The 25,365-nt window shown below is 45.5% G+C and overlaps 1 protein-coding gene across 1 annotated transcript in view; it reads right to left on the reverse strand.

Annotated features, from left to right (window-relative positions):
• The window catches only part of LOC146790091 (glucagon receptor-like), a 481,117-nt gene extending 468,392 nt beyond the window's left edge, over positions 1–12,725 (reverse strand). The window contains exon 1 of the mRNA XM_085630168.1: positions 12,626–12,725. The gene's annotated coding sequence lies outside the window, so the exon portion shown is untranslated. The remainder of the gene's footprint in view (positions 1–12,625) is intronic.
• Positions 12,726–25,365: the final 12,640 nt, after the last annotated feature.

Raw genomic sequence — 25,365 nt, forward strand, 5'->3', positions numbered from 1 at the left:
TTGCTTTGCGCATACAATGCATCAATGAGGAATAAGACCTTAATGTATGAGGATGAAGTGTACTTTGTAGATGTAAAATAGTCCCTTATGTATTCCATGCAGAAGGATACACCAAAACAGCCACTCTGGTGGACTGATCTAAGATTTGATTGACAATGTCTCAGACCAATGGCTGAAGTTCCCAGAGTCAAAAAATCTAATTGGCAATAAAGGTGTCCCGTCCTGCACAAAAGCAATCATTCCCGCAACGGAGGCACCATTGCAACATGACGCAAGGGCTGCTGTTTGTGCATCTGCGCAGGATAAAAGGGCAAGAATGCACAGTTTCTTGTAGATACAACGCATTCCTGCCCTTTTATTTTGGCGTACAGCAGTGCAGCAGGAAGACTTGCTGTGCTGCCGTATGTCAAAATATATTAAATGAGGCCCTATGGAGCCGCACATAACAAACCTAAAAAAACGAGGTTGGGCAAAGTTACTCAGGAAGCCAGGCACGGGAGAACTAAGCAAGGTAGGGCAGCTTCTATTCTGGGGAAAGAGGGGTTGGGAGGGAGGCCCTCTATTTCCACAATAGACCTGAGAACCTCATCCATTTCCACATTATAATTTGCATTTTGTTAGTTGCTGGTTTTTTTTGTTTTGTTTTGTTATTTTACAAATCTTCAGTACTATTTGTAAAGTAAAATGAGATGTCTATGAGTTACTAATGCCTGGTATGGCACTATTTATCAAAGTAGGGGAACGTCTATACTGGTATAGTACATAGGTAGGAATGGGAACATTGTGAGAAGAGGAACCTCTCTGAAAAGTAGGTGTGAAAGGGAGAGGCATGATGTATACTAGGCACACTATCCTCTGTGCTGAGGATGAGAACTGCAACAAGCTGAAGATTGTGGTATGCTGGGCAGAGAATCCAGTGTGCTTAGGAAGAGAGTGGCAGCTTGCAGAGCATTGTGGGATGCCGGGCAGAGCATCCTCTATGCTTAGGAAGAGAGCTGCGGCTCGCAAAGGACTGTGGGATGCTGGCCATAGTACCTTCTGCGCTTAGGAAGAAAGCGGTAGCATGCAGAGGCATGTGGGATGCTGGGCATAGTATCTTCTGTGCTTAGGAAGAGAGCGGTGACATGCAAAGGACTGTGGGACGCTGGGTACAGTATCCTTTGTGCTTAGGAAGAGAGTGGTGGCTTGCAGAGGACTGTGGGATGCTGAGCATGGTATCCTTTGTGCTTAGGAAGAGAGTGGCGGCATGCAGAGGATTGTGGGATGCTGGCCATAGTACCTTCTGTGCTTAGGAAGAAAGTGGTAGCATGCAGAGGCATGTGGGATGCTGGGCATAGTATCTTCTGTGCTTAGGAAGACATCGGTGACATGCAGAGGACGGTGGGATGCTGGGCATAGTATCCTCTGGGCTTAGGTAGAGAGCAGCGTCATGCAGAGGACTGCGGGATGCTGGGCATAGTATCCTTTGTGCTTAGGAAGAGAGTGGTGGCATGCAGAGTACTGTGGGATGCTGGGCATAGTATCCTTTGTGCTTAGGAAGAGAGTGGTGGGATGCAGAGGCATGTGGGATGCTGGGTACAGTATCTCTGTGCTTGGGAAGAGAGTGGCCGCATGCAGAGGACTGTGGGATGCTGGGCACAGTATCCTTTGTGCTTAGGAAGAGAGCGGTGGCATGCAGAGTACTGTGGGATGCTGGGCATAGAATCCTTTGTGCTTAGAAAGAGAGTGGTGGCATGCAGAGGCATGTGGGATGCTGGGCATAGTATCTTCTATGCTTAGGAAGAAAGCGGTAGCATGCAGAGGCATGTGGGATGCTGGGCATAGTATCTTCTGTGCTTAGGAAGAGAGCGGAAACATGCAGAGGACTGTGGGATGCTGGGCACAGTATCCTCTGGGCTTAGGTAGAGAGCGGCGGCATGCAGAGTACTGTGGGATGCTGGGAATAGTATCCTTTGTGCTTAGGAAGATAGTGGTGGGATGCAGAGGCATGTGGGATGCTGGGTACAGTATCTCTGTGCTTGGGAAGAGAGGGCCGGCATGCAGAGGACTGTGGGATGCTGGGCACAGTATCCTTTGTGCTTAGGAAGAGAGTGGTGGCATGCAGAGGACTGTGGGATGCTGGCCATAGTACCTTCTGCGCTTAGGAAGAAAGTGGTAGCATGCAGAGGCACGTGGGATGCTGGGCATGGTATATTTTGTGCTTAGGAAGAGAGTGGTGGCATGCAGAGGACTGTGGGATGCTGGGCATAGTATCTTTTGTGCTTAGAAAGAGAGTGGTGGCATGCAGAGGCATGCCGGATGCTGTGTACAGTATCTCTGTGCTTGGGAAGAGAGCTGTGGTTTGCAGAGGACTGTGAGATGCTGTGCATAGTACCTTCTGCGCTTAGGAAGAAAGTGGTAGCATGCAGAGTTACGTGGGATGCTGGGCATAGTATCGTCTGTGCTTAGGTAGAGAGCGGCGGCATGCAGAGGCATGTGGGATGCTGGGCACTGTATATCTGTGCTTAGGAAGAGAGCGGTGGCTTTCAGAGGACTGTGAGATGTTGGCCAGAGTATCCTCTGTGCCTAGATAGAGAGCGGTAGCATACAGAGGCATTGGGATACTGGCAGTAGCCTACAGAGGCATTGGGATGCTGTGCATAGTATCCTTTGGACTTAGGAAGAGAGTGGTGGCATGCAGAGGAGTATGGGTTGCAGGGCACAGTATCCACCGTGCTTAGGAAGAGAGAGTCTGCATGTAGAGGCATGTGGGATGCTGGGTTTGGTGTTCTGTGTGCTTAGAAAGAGAGCAGCAGTATGCAGAGGCATGATGGATAATGGGCACAGTATCCTCTATGCTGAGCTTCAAAGTGATGGCTTACAGATGCATGTGGGATGCTGGAAATGGTATCCTCTGTGCTTAGGAAGAGAGCAGCGGCACTAGACAGAGGCATGTGGGATGGTGGGAATGGTATCCTCTGTGCTTAGGAAGAGAGTGGTGGCTTGCAGAGGCATGTAGGGTGCTGGGCATGGTATCCTCTGTGTTAGAAAGAGAGCGGCAGCATGCAGAGGCAAGTGGCATGCTGGGCATGGTTTCCTTGGTGCTTAGGAAGCGAGTCGCAGCTTGCAGATGCTTATGGGATGCTGTGCATAGTATCCTCTGTACTTAGGAAGATAGCAGCAACATGCAGAGGCATGTTGGATGCTGAGCATAGTATCCTCTGTGCTTACAAAGAGAGCTGCAACTTGCATATGCATGTGGGATTCTGGACATAGTATCCTCTGCGCTTAGGAAGAGAACGTTGGCTGACAGAGGCATGTGGGGTGCTGGACATAGTATAATCTGCGCTTAGGAAAAGAGCAGTGGTTTGCAAAGGCTTGTGAGATGCTGGGCATGGTGTCCTCTGTGCTTAGGAAGAGAGTGGTGGGCTGCACAGGCATGTGGAATGCTGGGTGTTAGACTTAGCATTTTCAGTGGGTTTACCCCCTGACTTTTTGGCCCCCTGTTTTTGTTGGTTTTAGCACTCAAGGCACTTTATCACTGCTATTCAGTGCTAAAGTGCATATGCTCTCCATGTAAATTGTGTTAATGGATTGGTGTTTCCATGATTGGCTTATTTGATTTACTACTAAGTCCCTGGAACAATGCACTGTGTGTGCCCAGGGCTTTGAAATCAAATGCTGCTAATGGGCCTGCACCACTGATTGTGCCACCCACACAGGCAGCCTTTAAAAGGTGTCTCAGATCAGCCACTGCAGTGTCTGTATGCAGTTACTACTGCCATGCCATCCTGGCAAGTGCACCCACTTGCCAGGCCCAAACCTTCCCTCTTCTTACATGTAGGGCACCCCTCAGGTAGGCCCAAGGTACCCCCATGTGCAAGGTGCAGCGTACGTGAAAGGTAGGACATCGATTGGTGTGATAGTGAAAGACTCTGTATTTCGTTTTTCACTATTGCAAGGCAGTCTGTCCCATAAGTTGACATGAGAGTTGCTTTGTAACATCTTACAAGCATAACTTTCCATTGGGACAAAATAGAGGATTTGAGTTTAGGCTTGCTGAACTCAGGATTTAAAAATACATCTTTTAGTAAAGAGGATTTTGATATTGTGTGTTTGAAAATACCACTTTTAGAAAGTGTGTATTTTCTTGCCTAACCATCTATGTGCCTCTGCCTACGGTGTATTCGCTGTCTGGGTCTTAGACTGACAGGGGCTGGTTTGTGCATTCACACTAGACAGACACCAGTGGGGGTTGAGGTGTGTCCTGCCTTTCTTGGGTGGCTGAAATCCTGGCTGAATAGACCTGGCTGCATTTAGAGTAGTGGGAGGAGTTGTTGTTTGTACCTAAATGGAGTGTGGCTGCCTCTCACAAAGGTGTCTCCACCTCCTGTGGTGAGCCTGGCCTGAGCCAGGCTGAACTAGTTTATGTGTGCCAGAGGAACTTTGTTTGCACCAACTTCAAAGGCAAATGTGGTATAAATATAAGAGCCATAATCCCAGAACTTTAGATTACAGCTTGACTAAGGAACCCACGAGAAAGAAGAGCTGGAAGAGCTGTGAGGAGAGACTACCACTTTGCTGTGTGCTTTGCAGGGTTGGCCTGCAGTTGCTACTTCTGTCTTGGGCAGGGAAAGGACTTGACTGTGCTTTCTGCATCCTAAGTATCTCCAAGGGCTTGATGTAGAGCTTGCCTTCTGTTGGAAGTCTCAGGGAAATCAAAGACTTCAACATCTTCTGGAACTGGATGTTTCAGCTGCCACAGAGGAGAAAAGGTAACCCGATGCTGTCAACTACGCTGCCGCTGGCTCCGTGACCTGAAGGCACTGCACAGGGCACTGCCGCACTTCACCCTGCAACCCTGATCTCACTGACAACACTGTCTGACGCCGCCACCAAGCCACTGATTGCACCGTGACCTGTGGGCACCACACTCTGCACCGCCTCTCTTCACACTGCCGCCCTGGTATCCCCGACGATGCTGTGACGTTGTCACTGACATCACTGCCTGCACCGTGACCTGTGGACACCACTCAAGGAGAACACAGAGCACCATCCCACTTCGCACCGCAGTCCTGGTCTCACCGATGCCGCTGCTTCAAGCTGACATCAGCACCGCTGCCTGCACCATGGTTTGGGGGCACTGCTCGTAGGTTACTTGACACACTGCCCCGTCCCACACCGCAGCCCTGGCCTACCGATGCCAGCACCATCGACTCCAGATCGTCATCCGATGCCGCTACTGGTACCACCACCAGTGTGCCACGCAAACCGTATTGCCCTATCTCGCACCATAACCTTCAGCCTACCAATGACAGCGCTTCAGGAACTACGACGCCGCTGCCTGCACCATGACCTGTCAGCACCGCAGCGAGCACCGCCCCACTCCGCACCCCAGCCCTGATTTCACCGACTCCACTGGACGACCGTTACCGAGCTGCTGCCTGCACAGCAACCTGAGGGCACCGCATGTTGCACTGCTCCGATTCGCACCGCAGCCCCGACGCCTGACGACGCGGCCCAATGACTCCTGTAATGACTTCCAGAATCAACACCTGCCGACGCCACTCTTCCGGAGCTCACTGTAAGGTCTGACGTCCTTCATCTCCGATGGAACTGTTTTACGGGTCTCCCCAACACTGTAGCTTGCCCGCGATGCTGCGACTGGCCAGAACTGTTGTATTTTTTGCTCATGACGCCGTGATAGCCCCGGACGGAGCTATCAACGTTAAGGAACTATATATAAAGTCTATTTTTTGCATTATTTGTATTTTGATCAATGTATGTTGGATTGTTATCGTTTTGCTCTTGTTTTACACAGATAAATATTGGGTATTGTTCTAAAACTGGTGTGGTGTCATTTTGTAGTGTTTTCACCGTATTATTGCTGAATATGTGCAAATGCTTTACACGCTGCCTCTGGAATAAGATTGACTGCTTGTGCCAAGCTACCAAGGGGGTGAGCCTGGGTTATTTTAAACAAGTAATCCCATTATCCTGACTAGAGTGGTGTATTCTGCCTGGCTTAGGTGCAAACCCTAGCCAACCAGAAAACACATTCCTACTAATGGGCATGGTATCCTCTGTGCTTAGGAAGAGAGTGGCAGCATGCAGAGGTATGTGGGATGCTGGGCATGGTGTCCTTTGTGCTTGGGAAGAGAGCAGCAGCGTGCAGAGGCAAGTGGGATGCTGGGCATAGCATCCTTTGTGCTGTGAAAGATAGAGGCTGCCTTCAGAGGCATGCAGGATGCTGAACATGGGAACCTCTGTGCTAAGAATGAGAGAGTCAGCATTCAGAGAGAAGGAAAGAGACAGCTTAAAGAGGCATGAGGGTTGTGGGACATAGTATTCTCTGTGCTGAAGAAGAGACAAGCCGAATGCAGATGTGTGAGGGATGCTGGAATTAATAGTACTGTGAAAGAAAGAGGCAGCATGCAGGGTCATGTGGGATGCTGGGCGTAGTACTGTCTGTGACAGGGAAGAGAGGCAGCATGCAGAGGCATGAGGGATGTGGGACATAGTATCATCTGTGCTAAACAAGAGAGGCAGCATGAAAGAGAGGCAGCATGCAGAGGCTTGAGGGATGTGGGACATAGTATCATCTGTGCTAAACAAGAGTCAGCATGAAAGAGAGGCAGGATGCAGAGGCTTGAGGGATGTGGGACATAGTATCATCTGTGCTAAACAAGAGTCAGCATGATAGAGAGGCAGCATGCAGAGGCATGAAGGATGTGGGACATAGTATCATCTGTGCTAAACAAGAGAGTCAGCATGAAAGAGAGGCAGGGTGAAGAGGCTTGAGGGATGTGGGACATAGTATCATCTGTGCTAAACAAGAGTCAGCATGAAAGAGAGGCAGCATGCAGAGGCTTGAGGGATGTGGGGCCTAGTATCCTCTGAGCCGAAGAAGAGACAAGCTGAATGCAGATGTGTGAGGGATGCTGCACTTATCGGTGCTGAAAAAGATAGAGGCAGCATGCAGGGTCATGTGGGATGATGGGCGTGGTACCCTCCGTGATGGGGAAGAGAGGCAGCATGCAGGGGTATGAGGAAAATGGTACATAGTATCCTCTGTGGTAAACACGAGTCAGCATAAAAGCGAAGCAGCATGAGGGATGTGGAACATGGGAGCCCCTGTGCTACACAAGGCAGAGAGCATGAAAGAGAGAGACAGCTTACAGGGACGTGAGGGATGCGGGACATGGGAGCCCCTGTGCTAAACAAGGCAGAGAGCATGAAAGAGACAGAGAGCTTACAGGGACGTGAGGGATGCGGGACATGGGAGCCCCTGTGCTAAACAAGGCAGAGAGCATGAAAGAGACAGAGAGAGCTTACAGGGACGTGAGGGATGCGGGACATGGGAGCCCCTGTGCTAAACAAGGCAGAGAGCGAGAGAGTTACAGGGACATGAGGGATGTGGGACATGGGAGACCCCGTGCTAAACAAGGCAGAGAGCATGAAAGAGAGAGAGAGAGCTTACAGGGACGTGAGGGGTGCGGGACATGGGAGCCCCTGTGCTAAACAAGGCAGAGAGCATGAAAGAGAGAGACAGTTTACAGGGACGCGAGGGATGCGGGACATGGGAGCCCCTGTGCTAAACAAGGCAGAGAGCATTAAAGAGAGAGAAAGCTTACAGGGACGCGCGAGGGATGTGGGACATGGGAGCCCCTGTGCTAAACAAGGCAGAGAGCACGAAAGAGAGAGACAGCTTACAGGGACGCGATGGATGCGGGACATGGGAGTCCCTGTGCTAAACAAGGCAGAGAGCACGAAAGAGAGCGAGAGAGCTTACAGGGATGTGAGGGATGTGGGACATGGGAGCCCCTGTGCTAAACAAGGCAGAGAGCACGAAAGAGACAGAGAGCTTACAGGGACTTGAGGGATGCGGGACATGGGAGTCCCTGTGCTAAACAAGGCAGAGAGCATGAAAGAGAGAGACAGCTTACAGGGACATGAGGGATGCGGGACATGGGAGCCCCTGTGCTAAACAAGCCAGAGAGCACGAAAGAGAGCGAGAGAGTTTACAGGGATGTGAGGGATGTGGGACATGGGAGCCCCTGTGCTAAACAAGGCAGAGAGCATGAAAGAGACAGAGAGCTTACAGGGACTTGAGGGATGCGGGACATGGGAGTCCCTGTGCTAAACAAGGCAGAGAGCATGAAAGAGAGAGACTGCTTACAGGGACGTGAGGGATGCGGGACATGGGAGCCCCTGTGCTAAACAAGGCAGAGAGCACGAAAGAGAGAGAGAGTTTACAGGGACGTGAGGGATGTGGGACATGGGAGCCCCTGTGCTAAACAAGACAGAGAGCATGAAAGAGAGAAACAGCTTACAGGGACATGAGGGATGCGGGACATGGGAGCCCCTGTGCTAAACAAGGCAGAGAGCACGAAAGAGAGCGAGAGAGCTTACAGGGATGTGAGGGATGTGGGACATGGGAGCCCCTGTGCTAAACAAGGCAGAGAGCACGAAAGAGAGAGACAGCTTACAGGGACGTGAGGGATGCGGGACATGGGATCCCCTGTGCTAAACAAGGCAGAGAGCATGAAAGAGACAGAGAGCTTACAGGGACTTGAGGGATGCGGGACATGGGAGTCCCTGTGCTAAACAAGGCAGAGAGCATGAAAGAGAGAGACTGCTTACAGGGACGTGAGGGATGTGGGACATGGGAGCCCCTGTGCTAAACAAGGCAGAGAGCACGAAAGAGAGAGAGGGAGCTTACAGGGACGTGAGGGATGCGGGCATGGGAGACCCCGTGCTAAACAAGGCAGAGAGCATGAAAGAGAGAGAGAGAGAGAGCTTACAGGGACGTGAGGGGTGCGGGACATGGGAGCCCCTGTGCTAAACAAGGCAGAGAGCATGAAAGAGAGAGACAGTTTACAGGGACGCGAGGGATGCGGGACATGGGAGCCCCTGTGCTAAACAAGGCAGAGAGCATTAAAGAGAGAGAGAGCTTACAGGGACGCGCGAGGGATGTGGGACATGGGAGCCCCTGTGCTAAACAAGGCAGAGAGCACGAAAGAGAGAGAGAGCTTACAGGGACGTGAGGGGTGCGGGACATGGGAGACCCCGTGCTAAACAAGGCAGAGAGCATGAAAGAGAGAGACAGCTTACAGGGACGTGAGGGATGCGGGCATGGGAGACCCCGTGCTAAACAAGGCAGAGAGCATGAAAGAGAGAGACAGTTTACAGGGACGTGAGGGATGTGGGACATGGGAGCCCCTGTGCTAAACAAGGCAGAGAGCATGAAAGAGAGAGACAGCTTACAGGGACGTGAGGGATGCGGGACATGGGAGCCCCTGTGCTAAACAAGGCAGAGGGCATGAAATAGAGAGAGAGTTTACAGGGACATGAGGGATGTGGGACACGGGAGATTCTGCCTACAGATGCATAAGGATACCGCGCCAGTGATCCCCTATACAGAGGAACAGAGAGACAGCATGCAGAAGCACGCGGAAGTGTGACGACGTTAGACTAAAAGAGATTATTAAATTTGCAAGAGCGAAAAGGTAAATCCGCGCGGGAAGAAGAAATATGGAGGTAGTAGTAAGTGCTGTAGAAAACCAGGAGATGCCATTAAAACCCCAGGCTCTGTACCCTCGAGAGCCCGCTCGGCAAGGCCCGGTTCTCCTCCCCTGGGGAGTACTTGCGCTTCCTGTTTCTAGTTTAACGTTCAGCAAGTGAGCAGTACAGATTACTCGCTATAAATAAAATACGCTTTTCCAGGAGAAAAGAGGGCGGCGCTCGGGGCTTTGGAGCGCGCCGCACTCACGCATGTTTTAGCGCAAACCTCCGTGCAAGTGGGTCAGTTTTAATGAGGAAGTACACTCTGATTCCAACGCAGGCATACGTCACAAGATCATAAACCTATATAATCGCTATACAGTGTCAAAGTGGAAATCAACACCTTATGTCACCAACCTGACTACTCATAATTGTAAAGTACTTTGGCCAGAATAACCGGCATGAGCGTTTACAACATCAGATTAGTGAAAGCAGAGGGATTATTTGCCCAGGGTCACGTGTTTCTGTGTGGGGTGCAGCGATGGGGATTCTAGTCTCGGGCACGAAAGTATTTATCATTGGATTAGCCTATGATGTGCATTTGTAAAGCAGCAATCCTTGGGGCATCTGGACTCTGAATTACAGGTGTTTATAGTGACCCAACTAAACGGTACTCATTTTAACAGTGGAAAGGCTGAGTGGACCCCGGAATTTGAACCCAGGTCAAACACAGGTTTCTTGGCTAGATGCTTCAATTCGGTGAGCAGACAGACCCTGCTTAGAGTGAGTGCGCTCGAGCCACGCCAATACTATGGGTGCAGGGTCGCCTTAAAACACGTGACTTTTTCATCCTTGTGTGTTCCGTACAGAGAGTATATGTTCATTCTATTTGAGACCCCGTGACTTTCACTGAGTACTCAGTAACGGAGTCCAATCTGAGCACGTGGAAACCAAGTCATTGATTGGTTAATATCTCCCTGGCAAATAACACCCTGACATTTAAATTCTAATCCCGGCAAAGTAACGGTCCTCTCTCTATGCGTGTGATCCTCGGCAACATCGATGTGTCTTTCTGTGCCTCTTGGTTTCCTCAAGCTGTAAACGTAAGGAGCCCTTCGAAATGGACTGAGTGCCTAACATTCAGCGCTATACAGATCCGAATGATACTGCGCAGCTCTCCGTTAAGGCTGGAAGCATCCACATCGTGATCTGACTTGACTTGAACGGAAGTTGCCCAGCGTTAAAAATAGAGGCGGGGGGGGGGGGGGGGCTGGGAATCCCACACTGGCTGTCATCACTGGGCTGCGGGGGGAAGGGGCGTCCTTAATGGCTGCCTGCAGTGCAGCATACTAGAGTCAATTAAACGTAACATAGGATCTAGATAGTAAATTATCCGTCAACTAATTACAATTCTAATTTGCGCGCCTCTCTCACATCCTCCTCTATTACTCTGCTTGGCACTATGCCCCGAGGTACGATGAAAACAAACACCTCTCTGTTCCCTCAACATGACATCCAAAACAGTGCCTACTAAGGCTAGCACCAAATATAATAGTTTGCAAACCACGCATTCCTGCCCAGTGTAGGTGCTGCACGTGAGAAAAAATACATTTCAGCGCCTCGTAATGGGCTACGAGGCACTAGATAAATACAACCCTATAATACAGTGCGCGAGGACGCAGTCCAGTGCAGCACCGCGGTCTAAGAGGCACCGAAAACGAAATGTTGTGTTGCTGTTGCAGTATAGAGCGCAGACTTGACCCGAACCCCGCATAGGAGCGCTTTACATGAGCACCGGTTACATTACACAAGGACACATTCATTTTTTTCTAGGCACGTCGAGATTAAGTGATTTTCCCAGAATCGGAGGATGGTAAACTAAGGCCGTGACTAGAACCCGGTTCCCCAGTTCCAAAGTCGGCCATTACATTACGCACACCCTCCCACAAATCCACTGTTGGTCCTGCTCGGGTGAGCATACGCCAGTCCATATTAGCCCCCATGAACTTGTACTCAGCACTTAGTGGTGGTGTACAGTCTCACAGCGTTTGCGAGAATATGGAGCTGGAGATGAAGTCATTTGCCCAGGATCACACGTTTTTACCAAGTGTAGAAAGTCAGCATTAGAACTCTGGCTCTTTGTCTGCCTGTAATATTAAGAAGGCGTTCTGAGGGCATACAAGGTCGTGTTCATCGTCTCATTTGAATTAGACAATTACTGTTAATATGCGGAGCTTAATCACATTAACGATTTAAACATGCGGAGTTTAAGGGATTCGCTACAAATAAATCGCGTTGTTTTAGCCCAAGTGCGGAGCTGAGATTGGAGCAGTCCTAAAGCGGGCAGCTTTAGCCCTTAGACCAGATCACCTCCCCTGTCACTCTCTGCGTCCACGTTAGTCTAGAGCTGTGGAGCCCCAGGTCCATGCTGAGGTATTCTTGGGCATAAACATGCGGACCCAGTCTGACCTCTACTGGAGTACACCTGAAGGTCACAACTGAAAGGTGGTCACTTAGGAGCAGGGGACATCCCAGTGAAATCTAGGGTTCGACACTCCAAATGAGAGACTGTTGAGCTGTAGGGCTTCGGGTGTCGATGTCGTCAATTGTGGACCCCTGGTCCTTTCCCCCAGCCCGATAGCTCAGGGGGTCCCTGTGCCTCCTGCTGAGGTATGTGTCTAGCTCTCGGCCACACGCTAAATACCAGCGACACAGCTGAAGTAGTTAGAACGCTTATTATCATATGTATGTGCAACCCTCGGGCCACACGTTCCAATCACTGGAAGATAGCACAAGGGTTTGGAGTTCCTACTACTGAGATGTATGTTTGTGTGCGTGTAACCCTAAGTTTAACGGTTCCCGACACAGGAAGGTAGCTCAAACGGTCAGTGTGCCTGCTCCCGACATATGTATATGTATTTAACCCTCCGGTCACAGGTTCCAAGCACATTAAAGCCCTCAATGGTCTAGCGTCTTTGCCATAAAGATCGTCCTACAACATGCTTATGCAAAGGGCATTTCCGAAATAGCAGAGCATAGTATACAGTGCGTTTTGGGAAGGGGGGTGGGGGGGGGGTGAGTGGGTAAAGTCAAATAAACTACCCAGAAAGTTTCAGAGCCCTAAATATGATGTCAGGGTTACCTGTCTCGGTGGTGCTTCGGAGAGGCAATCCGGCTCGGCCACCTTCTGAAGGAGCTCTCAGCAGAGAGGCCTGTGGTCCGGGCGCTGAGCTGCAGCAGGTAGAGGAGGGGCAGCTTCCGGTACTCTCTCCGAGGAGCGGCCACCAGAGGACGAAGTGGCACCTGTGAGAGACTGCAGCCTCAGCGCCTGCTCTGCTCTGCTAGAGGAGACACGTGAAGGAGGGAAGGGGGGAGGGGGTAAGGGATGCACGCGGGAGCGGAGCAGAGAGATAGCTACAGCCTGGACAGTGAGCACCGCGGCACCTGACTGGTTCCTCTTCCCGCTCATTTCATCGCACTTCGCTATGATTCCCTTTCCAGTGCCTCCTCAGTTTGTTTCTCACTACTGCTTCACAGAATTTCCGTTCTCCCTCCACTTTTCACTCTCTTTCTACTCTCAGGCTTTTTCATCTGTCCTAACCTGCCTGATCTTTTTTATCCAGTTCCTCCAACTCTCTACATCTCCGACACATACCTGGTTTGTCCTGCCCCGCGCAGTCAAGGTCATTGTTTCTCGTCCTTTGTCCGTCCTCTCTCTGCCGCAGTGTTTACTCATTTTCTCCATCTTGCGAACAGGTTTTATTCCGCCCCCTCTCTCTTACCCCGTTTATCCCCTGCCTCACATGTCTCAGGTCGTCTTTTTCCCTTGTCACTTTCACCCCACAACTCTATTACTCCCGTTTCCCTGTCTTCCCTCAGCTCTTGCTCCTTTTTTGATTCTCCCCCTCTCCACCTTTCTCTTGCTCCCCTTCTCTACCACTCTCCCATCTCTCTCCCTATTCTTTTTCTCGCCCTATTTTTCTTCCTGTCTATTACACCCTTTCTCCCCCTTTATTCTATTTGTACTCCCCTAGTCTTCTATCCCTTTTACTCACATTCTCTCCTTTCATCTCTCCCATTCCCCCTCCCCATGCGTTCTCAGTGACCCTATTTTCACTAGTCCTCTCCTCAGTTCCCTCTTTTTTCTGTTGCCCTCTCATTTTGTTCTCACGCCACAGTTTTTCCCTTTTCTTCTCCCTCTTCATCATGGACCATGTTTGACTCTGTTGGTCCTCCTTTCTCTCCCTCTACCACCGTTCTCCCTTTCTCCAGTTCTAGCCCATGTTTATTCTAGCTCTCCCTTTCTCTTTGTCCCATTCTCGCTCTCATTTTGTAAGGTTCCTCCCTTTCTTTCACCTATATGCTCTCTCTCCTTTACAGTGGCTCTCCCTTTCACTAACTTCTAATCTGCTACACAATTTACCATGCTCATCCCATCTCTTTTTATTCTTTTCCTGATATCGCTATTTGTATTCTGGCTTTCCTTTCTGCTGCTTTCCCCTCTTCCTTTTTCTAGTTTGTTTCTTCTTTTTAAGGTTACCTCAATTCTCCCTTTAGCTCCCCCTTTCCTCCTTTATGCCGTTTTCACCTTCTTTTAAAATGCCACCTCTCTTTATTCTGTTTCATCTTCTTTCTCTTCATCTCTCTCTTTGTCTTATTTCTTAAAGTCTGTTGTTCCTTCCCCACTCCCCTCTCCTCCTCCTTACCCTGTTCTCCCTTTGTTTCGTTTCTTTTCCTCTTTCACCCTGAGCCATATCCTTCCATTTCACAGGCTGTTTTACCCGCCTCCATTTACTCTTTATCCCGTCCTTCTCTCTTGCTTTAACTTGTACATCTCGTGTGTCATGAGCCCTAGTGCAAGGAAGGAAATGCCACCCCTGGCCGGTGCCTGCTTTGTAAACTACACTAATAATCAGGGTTCAGTGGGCCCCTCGAGCCTCTGGGCACTGGTGCCACTGCACCTGCTGCACTAATGAAAGTTACAGCCCGGGTCTCTCCCTTTATCGTGCCTCTTCTTTTCTGTTGCTTCCTTCCTGTTCCCCCATCTCTCCTGTTCCTCGCTCTCAACCTACACTGTTTGCCACTTCTCATTCCACTTTCTTGCTTTGCAATATTTCTCCCTTGTGTGTTCCTCCCTCTCTGTTTGCTTAGGTTCTCCCTTTTTATCACATCATTCCTTTCCAAAATATCGAAAATAAAATATCGAGATACACTAATATCGAGTTTTAAATATCGAAGGGACACAATATCGATGTCAAGAATATCGATGGACAGAATATCGACCCTAAGGTAAGTAATATCGATTTTTTTTATATCGATGTTAGTAATATCGAAATTAGTAATATCGATATCAAATGGGGCGACCCGGAGGAGGAGCTAGCGGTGTGCGCTCCATTGCGGTTGTTTATCAAATATATCGATGTTACTAATATCGATGTCACTAATATCGATATTTATAATATTGCTATGTATTTTATTATGTATTTAATATGTATGTGTTAATTATTTTTTGTTAAGTGTTCTATTGGTTTTAAAATATATGTATACAATTTTTATATGTTAATAATGGTTTTTTTAAGTTAATTTTGTGTTTTAGTACCGTAGCGGGTTGTGGGTTTATAGGGGAATAGGGTGGGAAGTAATTTAATTATATGAATTTAATTATACATTTTTGGGAATTATAAATTAATTTTAAATAATTTTTGCGTTTAAATTCTGTAGTGGGTTGTGGGTTTATAGAGGAACAGGGTGGGAAGTAATTTAATTATATAAAATTAATTATAAAATTTTAGGAATTATAAATTAATTTTAAATAATTTTTGCGTTTAAATTCCGTAGCGGGTTGTGGGTTTATAGGGGATTAGGGTGGGAAGTAATTTAATTATATGAAATTAATTATACATTTTTAGGAATTATAAATTTATTTAAATACATTTTGCGTTTAAATTCTCTAGCGGGTTGTGGGTTTATAGGGGAATAGGGTGGGAAGTAATTTAATTGTAATTAAGTAATATTTTTATTTATTTATTGGTGTTGATAATTATAATATTGTTAATTAAGTATTAATTGGTAATTAATTTGTATTAATTGGTAATTAGTTTCTATTAATTGATTAATTGATAATTATGTTAACTGTATTATTTTATTATTTGAGTGTTTTGTGCGTTTATAGGGGAATAGTGTTGGAAGTAATTGAAATCTAATTCAGTAATTATTAAATTTGTTGTTGGGTATTGATAATTAATTAATTGGAGATTAATTATTAATTGATAAATATTTTAAATTATAATATTTTGGTTATGAAAAATAATTTATTGTCGATTAATAATCAATTGGTAATTAAATATGTTTAAATATTATTTATTGATATTTCTAATTAATATAGTAATAAGTAATTATTAATTGGTAATGAATGTATAATAATTATGATTTTGGTTATAAAAATATGTAATTGTTTAATTTTTTTTAATTGGTAATTAATGTTTGATAAATATTTTTTTGTATAAAATATGTAATTGTTCAATAATTTTTAATTGGTAATTAATAATCATTAATTAATATTTATTGGTATTTATTAATAATTTATTGCTAATTAATTATTTATTGGTAGTTATGTTTTTCATAAATATTGGTATTTGTAAGTAATTTTGAGTAATTTAATAATTACATTATTAATTATTATAAAGAATTATTTTATTTATAAGTATGTTATTTTTAACTTCTAAGCTATCCAACACTTTCCATACTGTTGCACTCTCTGGAGTTAGAATAGTAATTTTTACCCCTACGCAATCCAACACTTTCCCTACTGTTGCACTCTCTGGAGTTGGAGTAGTAATTTTTACCCCTACGCTATCCAACACGTTCCCTACTGTTGCACTCTCTGGAGTTGGAGTAGTAATTTTTACCCCTACGCTATCCAACACTTTCCCTACTGTTGCACTCTCTGGAGTTGGAATAGTAATTTTTAGCCGTACGCTATCCAACACTTTCCCTACTGTTGCACTCTCTGGAGTTGGAATAGTAATTTTTACCCCTACGCTATCCAACACTTTCCCTACTGTTGCACTCTCTGGAGTTGGAATAGTAATTTTTACCCCTACGCTATCCAACACTTTCCCTACTGTTGCACTCTCTGGAGTTGGAATAGTAATTTTTACCCCTACTCTATCCAACACTTTCCCTACTGTTGCACTCTCTGGAGTTGGAATAGTATTTTTTACCCCTACGCTATCCAACACTTTCCCTACTGTTGCACTCCCTGGAGTTGGAATAGTAATTTTTACCCCTACTCTATCCAACACTTTCCCTACTGTTGCACTCTCTGGAGTTGGAATAGTATTTTTTACCCCTACGCTATCCAACACTTTCCCTACTGTTGCACTCCCTGGAGTTGGAATAGTAATTTTTACCCTTAAGTTATCCAACACTTTCCCTACTGTTGCACTGTATGGAGTGGGAATTGTAATTTTTACCCCTACGCCATCCAACATTTTCCCTACGGTTGCACTGTCTGGAGTGGGAATACTAATTTTTACCTCTACGCTATCCAACACTTTCCCTACTGTTGCACTCTCTGGAGTTGGAATAGTAATTTTGAACTCTACGCTATCCAACATTTTCCCTACTGTTGCACTCCCTGGAGTGGGAATAGTAATTTTTACCCTGACGCTATCCAACACTTTCCATACTGTTGCAGTCCCTGGAGTCGGAATAGTAATTTATATTCTACGTTATCCAACACTTTCTCTACTGTTACACTATCTGGAGTGGATATAGTAATTTTTTGACATCCGCTATCCAACATTTTCCTTTCTGTTGTTTTTTTTGGAGCTGGAGTAGTAGTTTTATTCTATCTGCTATTTAATATTTTTTTATTATTTTAGCTAATGTAGTATATAATTAATTTTAACAATATTTAAATTAAATGTAATTATTTAATTTGTTATACATAATTATTTACTTTTTATTTATGTTATTGTTTTATGTGTGTAATGTTTTTGCAATTTGTAATATTTTTATATAATTTATAATTTATTAAAATAATTATTAAAACATTATTAAGTATATATATTATATATTATATGTTTAATTAATTTTTTATTAAATTATATTTATTAATTATTAATTTTTAACATTATGAAATATATTTAATTATGTTTATTTTATTTATAAGTATTATTATGTTTATTTTACATATATTATTAAACTAAAAAAAAAGATATTTATTACTAACGATATTTTTGACATCGATATTTAATTATCGATATTTTTGTACTTACCATGTTGTAGATAGGATGTCGATATTCTTGTCATCGATATTTTTGTTCCGATATTTTTGTAGGTCGATATTGTGACCTTCGATATTTAGTCAGTGATCCCACTAATTTATTGGCCAAAACTATGGTCAGCCCATAAACTTATATCTCTCTTTAGAATATGTAATGGTACAGTTGGGGTCCAGCAAGATTTCCTGGTTTAGGGTGGTCAGGGATCGGCTGAGACAGAGTGGTCTTGGCAATCTTTGCCCAACACCAGCTGATGCAGTACTGGTCTCCAAACAGGCATCGAAAAACGCCCATTGGCAACATTCAGATCAAAATATTCGAAGTGCTCAGCGTGTGGGTTTCCTCACTGCTTCTTTCTTGGAGTTCAAAGTTGACTACTGCTCTGAACCATTCCTGGATGAGGTGGAACCCCACCATGCTAGGACCCTGTATTTAAAATTCCATTTAGGGACCCTCCCAATTCATGCTTTTATCACCACATGGAAGTCTGGGAACTTGGATCCTGACAGAACATGCCCTTTGTGCCCTGGCGTGACTGAAGTGGTTGAACATGTAATTTTATTCTGTCCAGCCTATCGTGGACCAAGGAAGAAGGGCATTCTGCCACTTTGTCACAATTTTGAGCTGAGAGATTACATTTCACTCTGAATACTCATAAGTGACACAAGCCAGCTCATTGTCTTTGTCGTTGCAAGGTCTTTGATATCTATGTGGAGGCTAAGACAGAAATAGGTGTCCTCATAATCCTGTTGTTCATTTAATGTTTTAATATATTTCATTCTGGTTTTTCTTATAATATATTTAGTCAAACGTTTTTTTACATGCTTTGGATTTTTATCTGGTTTTAATGTATTTCTGGTTTTTATGTATTCATGTTGCCTTTTTATGACCTTTCTAGGCCGAAATAAAGATAATGATTTATTCATATTTGCTTTCAATTTTATAAAAGTTATGCTTAAAAACTCCACAAAGTGGGATAACGCAGTCATGTCTTCGTGTTTGAGCAGTACCTCGGGGTGTCTTTGCATAGGGAAACGTCCCTCCCTAAAAAGATCGGCGTAAGGCGCTTCTGTCTCTAATCTTTAAATTCTGTCCAGCAACAGAGGAAGTTCAAAACTATTTCCTAATGGCATATGGAAAGTCTTCATTAATATGATTTATGGCCATATCAGGGTCAATGTCTTCTATATTCTTTAATTAGAAACATTTGGAATCCCATTCACATGATGTTAATCTGAATTATCCCCTTTATTGAGCTTTTGATAGGGTTGGCCTGTAAAGTTCAGTAGTCCTTCTCTTGGGAGATTAAAGCAAGTTGAATTTTTAACAAGACCTTTAAAGCTGATTTTGATCTGACTTTCAACCATTTGATGCTTATTTCCAAGTCTGCTCGGGCTCTGTGTGATCGATTGCCCATGGGTTGTTTCTGGCGTTATTGTCATCAATAGCGACCGTTAAATGAGGTTTCAGAATTTTAGGTCTTGCCTTTTTAATGCTGTAGTAGTACTTTAAGAAAGCATCCCTATGTGCTCCTTCTTGATTATGAGACCAACTTCCAAGTGTATCTGTGTACTTGTAGGGGAGTTTGGAAAGCTAAACACTTTCCTGGAGATTTCAGGCTGGAAGATGTCCTGCATGTAGGCAAGAGTTGTTAAGAACTTGGCTCTGATTACTTTAAGAATGATCTCTTCCAAAGGGCTCTCGAAACTTGCATTAATCCTCCAGATGATAAAAGTGAGAGCAGAAGCCATATTTTTATGCAAGACAATTGATCCCCCCAGGAGCCTTTGTCAGAAAGGCCTGCACCTAGATAGATGTATAAAGGGATGAAGTCTACATTTCTGGAGCCTAAGAACCATTTATTTTCAGCTTTGTTCCTGTATTTTCTGAAGATCATTATTTTTTTCTTGATTCATTTGCTGTTAGTTTGTTCTGATTGTTCTATGTGGGTAGTTCTTCCAGGGCACGCTACCCTATTTTAGTTTCGCCGTGGATAACTAATTCATCAGCATTTGTACGATTTGGATATGTTGGGTTCCAATTCTAGATGGAAAGGTTCTTCTTCTGGCTGGTGCTGATGCAAAATCTGCCATGTAAAGTGAAAACACACAGGGCGGTGGGGTAGGGTAATGAGGGATTTCGAGGGACGATGCAGTACGAAAATAAATAAATAAATAATTTTCTCTCTGCATTGTCCTTCGAAATCTCCTCTTACATGGCCCCACAGCCCCACTGCTGTTACCTGCACGGACTGCGGCTGAAAACACCAGAGGAGCTAGTAATCTCAGCCCTGTTCAAGACCGGTGTTTGATGCAACGGGTTCTGTGACATGACCAGGTGTCTGTGGAGAGTGGCCCAATAGTGACTGGGGCATTTCCCAACTGGACGGTTTTGCTCAGACAAGGTCGACCTTGTGAAAAGCAGGCCTATAACCTACGAAGCAGGTGAAGGTAGGAGGACCTGGAGAATTGATGGATTTATATGCCATGTAAGGCAGTGCAAGAATAATTCCAATAGTGCTGCAATTAGGCCAGAAACTTGTTTGATAAGGGCTATAATTTGTTTTTCAGGAGCTCACCTTTCAAGATCTCCAAGAAGGATTCTGATTTTTGAGCGCCAGGAGTTTCTCCCGCACAGTAAAAATCAGTTTGAACAGCATTGCGTAGAGCGCCAGAGGGCACTGCTTCTTTCTGCCGGTCAAATAGATTTTCTAATTGGGCGGCAGCTCCCTCAACACAAGTGGCAGCTTTCTCAACGTGATTCGTAGCGACTTGCTGCAACCGCACACATTTAGAAATCTCACCAGGAGGTGGTCTAGCATGCAATTTTTCTAGCTTGCGTTGGTGAGCTGCACGAGAGACAAAAACTCTGCTCCGCGTTGCTTCACGGAGTATTTTGGAACTCAGCGCGGAGAGGGCAAAACTCTGAGAACTCCGGCGGCAAAGCAAAATTCTTCACCCACCCCTACTTGTGGTATTTGGAATGAAAAGGCAAAGAGTGGGTTTCATTTTTTAGCCCAGCTGTCAGGTTCAGACTTGTATTATAAACTGGGATTCCATTTAGTCCTGAAGCACCATTGGATTTACATGGCCTAATTTCTTGTGTTACATGAGATGCAGTTCAGTATTTTCCTGTACTCTGCTTGCTAAACTGGGAGTGCATGAATATTTGGTGTATATTATTGAAACAATGCCCTTGTTTGTTTCTTATGCATGATATAGTGCATTGATTATACTTTGTCCGGACATTGGGGCAAACCCATTCCCTGTTTGTCGCGTTTTCAATGTATCTCGGCCATTAATGAACTCCGAGAATTTGCTTTAGTCCCTTTGTCGTATGTCATAAGTGTAATTCAGGTTCAAAGATCTTTCACCTGACACATATACATGTGTTATCATTTTATCCGATAGACAGTGGCCTTGAGAGCTGTTGGGTTGGAAGAGTCCTCTGCATGGTAATGGGCATGTAGCCCTGCCCTGAGAGTCCAACTGTACTGTTGTCTGGATCCTTAATGCTGATTTTGTTGCCAAAGACAAACACAGATCAGCGTGTGTGCCCCACACAGGCCTGTCTTAGGGATTGCGGTCTTGTTGGAACGGAAGGGTTGTCCAAAGCGCTACCCTCAAAGTGTACCGGGAATAGAGCAGTGCTGCATAGTGGATGGATGGTGAGTGCATGTACTGGGTGTATGTATACTTCCAAGGAGTACACTACATGAGACCTGAAGTGTTACGCAGTGTGTGTATGTTGAAAGCAGGTATCGGGTATATGAGTACCTGCGAGAAGTACAATACATGAAGGGTGTGGTGCTGTGCAGAGCCTACATGGTGAATGTGTATGATGGCAGTGTGTGTGCTTGCAAGGGGCACACCATGGCACAATACAGAAAGGTTACAGTGCTGAGCAGTGCGTGCAGAGTGAATGTGTTTGCTGAATGGAGGTAACAGTACTGGGTAATGGGTGCACTGTGTGCATACACTGAGTGCAAGTGTGCCTGTATTACATGGAGGATTCTGAATTCCAGTTTTGGGAGCCCAGGCCTGCCTGGTGAAGACATGAGGAGGTTCAAGAACGCCCTCAGACAGATTTGAGTTTTGCTGCATTCCTGTGAATTGGGTGGGGCACACTGGGGAATGGAGAGAGAGAGAGAGAGAGAGAGAGAGAGAGAGACCCCCTGTGCATTTCAAAGGGTGCTTTTTAATTCAATTAGATATCACAAGGAATGGCCCTGGACACACCTTAGAAAGGAGGTGGGCTGGTATGGGAATCATTAAGAGTAAGACTAGGAGCCCAGGATTAACCTTTTGATGCACATTTCACTGTGGCTGACACCAGGTGTGAACTCTAGTCACTCCCATGCCCTGTATTGTGGAACCATCAGCTTCAGAGTCTCTCCTGCTGTGACAGATGGCCTTTCAAGATGTACTTCGAAAGAAGAAAAACCCCAACATAAAACTTGAAAGACCCAGAACCTAAATTAAACTTGGTGTCCAGAAAGGTTGAGACCCCAAAACTTGTCATCGACCAAGCAGCCAGATGGACTGTGCAAGGATTGGAAAGCTCTGCAAGACTTTTGCCTGTGACCAGAACTTGGGGTAAAGGTCCGCTGGCCTCCCTATTGGATGAGGGGACATCAGCAGGGAAACCTAGACCACCTGCCCTGGCGCCTGGAGAACCAGCACCTGCCTGTTTGCCATGACCAGTGTGCCCTGAGAGGAAGAGGAAAGCATTGGAGGGTGCAGACCCTTAGCAGTGACCCTGTATGTCAGAAGGGGTACTGTGGTATGGACTACCATGAGTGCCTTGATTGGTAGTGTTGCAGCAACACCGTATGCCACAAGGAGCTGCCATTATCAAGGGTGCCGTGTAGGATCAGGCCGCCACCTGAGAAGTGTCAAGTAGTGTGACCTGTAGGTCATAAGGAAGCATTGAGGATTGCACCCGAGTTGTCGCTGTGAACTTAGGAGGACAACATGGATGCATCGCCACATCTCTAGGATCCTCGCCGGGAGCATCTGAATCCAACCCCCTATCCCCTGCTGGGGAGTGCAGAAATTACCATGCAGAAGGAGGACTGAAGAACCTCCAATTGCTGCTGGAGCTGACAGCGTAAGCTCAAGGGAGAGCTTGCGCCTCTCAGGTGCTGCCTTGCCTCCTGCATACAGCTGACTCTCCAAACGGGTCAGGGGCCTTTGAAGTAGAATTCAAAATAAAAAACTTCTTTTTATTAGAAAAATAAGTACTCATTGATTTATTGATGCTGCTGTGCACTCTTTGAATTATGAGTCATGTTCACTAATCTGTATTCACTCCCCGAGGGAGCCTTAGACTGCTTGTCAAGTCTAGAAGGGGTACTTGGCCCAGTTGCTTAGGATTCCTAATAGTTAGGACCCCGGTACATATGGAGTAGAAGACCTCAAGCCCTACGCTTGAGTCCTGAAGCCTCTGTGTGCCCAGTGGGACTCTGAAAAGGGTTCCAACAAGAGTGATTGCACCCTCAATGTGTGCAGTAGGTTTATTAGCCAGTGGTCATCTATGTCATAGAGCAGTGATGCTTGTGTCTCGGCATCCTGGAACTCACTGGATTAAATTTTGTTTCAATTATGTATGATAAATCCCCTGTTATTATTACTCATGTCCTGAGTATTGGAGCAATAAGTCATCGGGTTCCTCGCAGAAGAGTGAGATTTTCATTTTGTGTTTGTCACAGTGTTTGTAGTAGTCTATATTAACTACCAATACTGATATTGATTATCAAAGTGGCACATTGTAGGATGAGAACCTGTGTTGAATACATGAGCTGGAGTAGTGTTGTAATCTTAACGCCCAAAGTGGTTGAGATATATGTACTAAGGACACCTGATAGCCTCCCAAATCTGTCTGGAGTGGTAGCGGATAGAGAGAATTTCTTAAATCCTTGCATTGGAAGCTAGGTAGTGCTCCAGGTTATTTAAATACACGTAATATCCTGTCTGGAGAAAACTATAACTGTGCTGTAATTGACCAAAAGGCTCTTCCACCCAGTAACATTCCAAGAGATCCGCCAAAGATGGTCGGCCCTGGAACGGTTCTCTGGGAGTGGTTCTCAAGAGCTGCTGGGAGTACGACTGAGGTCGTCTCCAGGCTTCAGGTTCGTGGACTAGAACTGTTGGATCCATTTTACAGTGCCTTGGTATGTTGGTCTGTTTGCACTAGAAGTGGGTTCATCAAGATAGTTGAAGTTCTATACAGGTCCAGACTGCCTCATGCTCCTCTTAAAATTGATTGATGTGTAGTTTTATGCAATCATACTTGTGTTTTTTTGACTCAGGAGTAGCACTTTTGATATTTTTCAAACTCTTCCCACTGGACCCTGATGCCACAATCAGCGAATGTTGTTTGGGGTCAGAGTCCAAGTTCGGCTATAGCAGAAGAGCACCAGGTGAAGAGTGACTTCTCTTTTCCTTGCTGTGTGTCCAATGGAAACTGAACTCTTGTATCTTCTGATGTAAGATGACATAATGTGGGTATATGGGAAATGTCCTTTTGGACGAAGCTGGAATTATGCTGTGTCAACAAAGCGCCGGCAATAGAACGAATGTGGCATTAGCACGCATTTGTTCAGCATGCAAGTCGTAACAAGGACTTGCTTTTAGTGGGGCACATTGGTGGAATGGTGTTGGATTTAAAGACCAACTTCTTCCCAACTGTTGCACAGACCGGAGTTGGAATAGAAAATTAAACTATTGCCACACCCAGCACCCCCTGAATCAAGTTGTTAAAACAACTTGCATGCTGAACAAATGTGTCCTAAAGATGCGTTCGCACAAAAATACGGCGTTCAGAATGCATGCGTCCTAAATGCATGAGGAATACTGTCATACATTTGGGTATGTATGACAGTAAACATAGTATATTGGATCTATTGACTGTGTATTCTTGTCCATGTGAATGATATTCTGGAATGAAGTTAAGCCAGTCCTTGCCCTCCTGTACTTGGTTGCTTAATTTTACTGCTGATGCTAGCCAACAGGGCGAGAGCCTAGGTGGGACTGTCAGGCACAGTTCAAAAGTTATGTGTAAATGAGGCATTGAGCTTTAACTCCATGGTGCACTTGGATGGTGCTCACTTTACCTGTACTATTTCTTGTCTTAAAACATGGACAGTCAGCTTGGATATTCCCATTCTTGGGATACCTGTTGTCTAGCAGTGCTGTGCTCCCTTTGTTTCATGAGCTTTGTTAGTGACACTGCTACTAGCTGTGTGATTGCTGAACTCGATGCTTGATGTGTCGATTCGAATGTCTCCTTCACGGTAGATGTGGTTATCAGTAGATGCAAGGACAGTGTCTGCTAAGTAAGGTTTGAAATGTCCGAAATGGGAAAGAAAATCAGCCCAGGTGCCAAAATAAAAGGTGAAGAAAATACCTAATGAAATACCTACTGAATGAAATACCTAAAAAGGGGCCCATGTTTGTGAATTCGGCCCGTTTTGAACTTTTAAAGACACAAGGAATGGAAGACTGCATGGCTGTGAGCTTGCTGCAGTAATATTAGTTTTGATATTAACGAAATCAACAGCAAAACCGGCCCAGCAGACCATAAAAGAGGTTCA

This window comes from Triturus cristatus, chromosome 10 (genome assembly GCF_964204655.1).
Source record: "Triturus cristatus chromosome 10, aTriCri1.1, whole genome shotgun sequence".
Classification (NCBI taxonomy): Eukaryota; Metazoa; Chordata; class Amphibia; order Caudata; family Salamandridae; genus Triturus; species Triturus cristatus.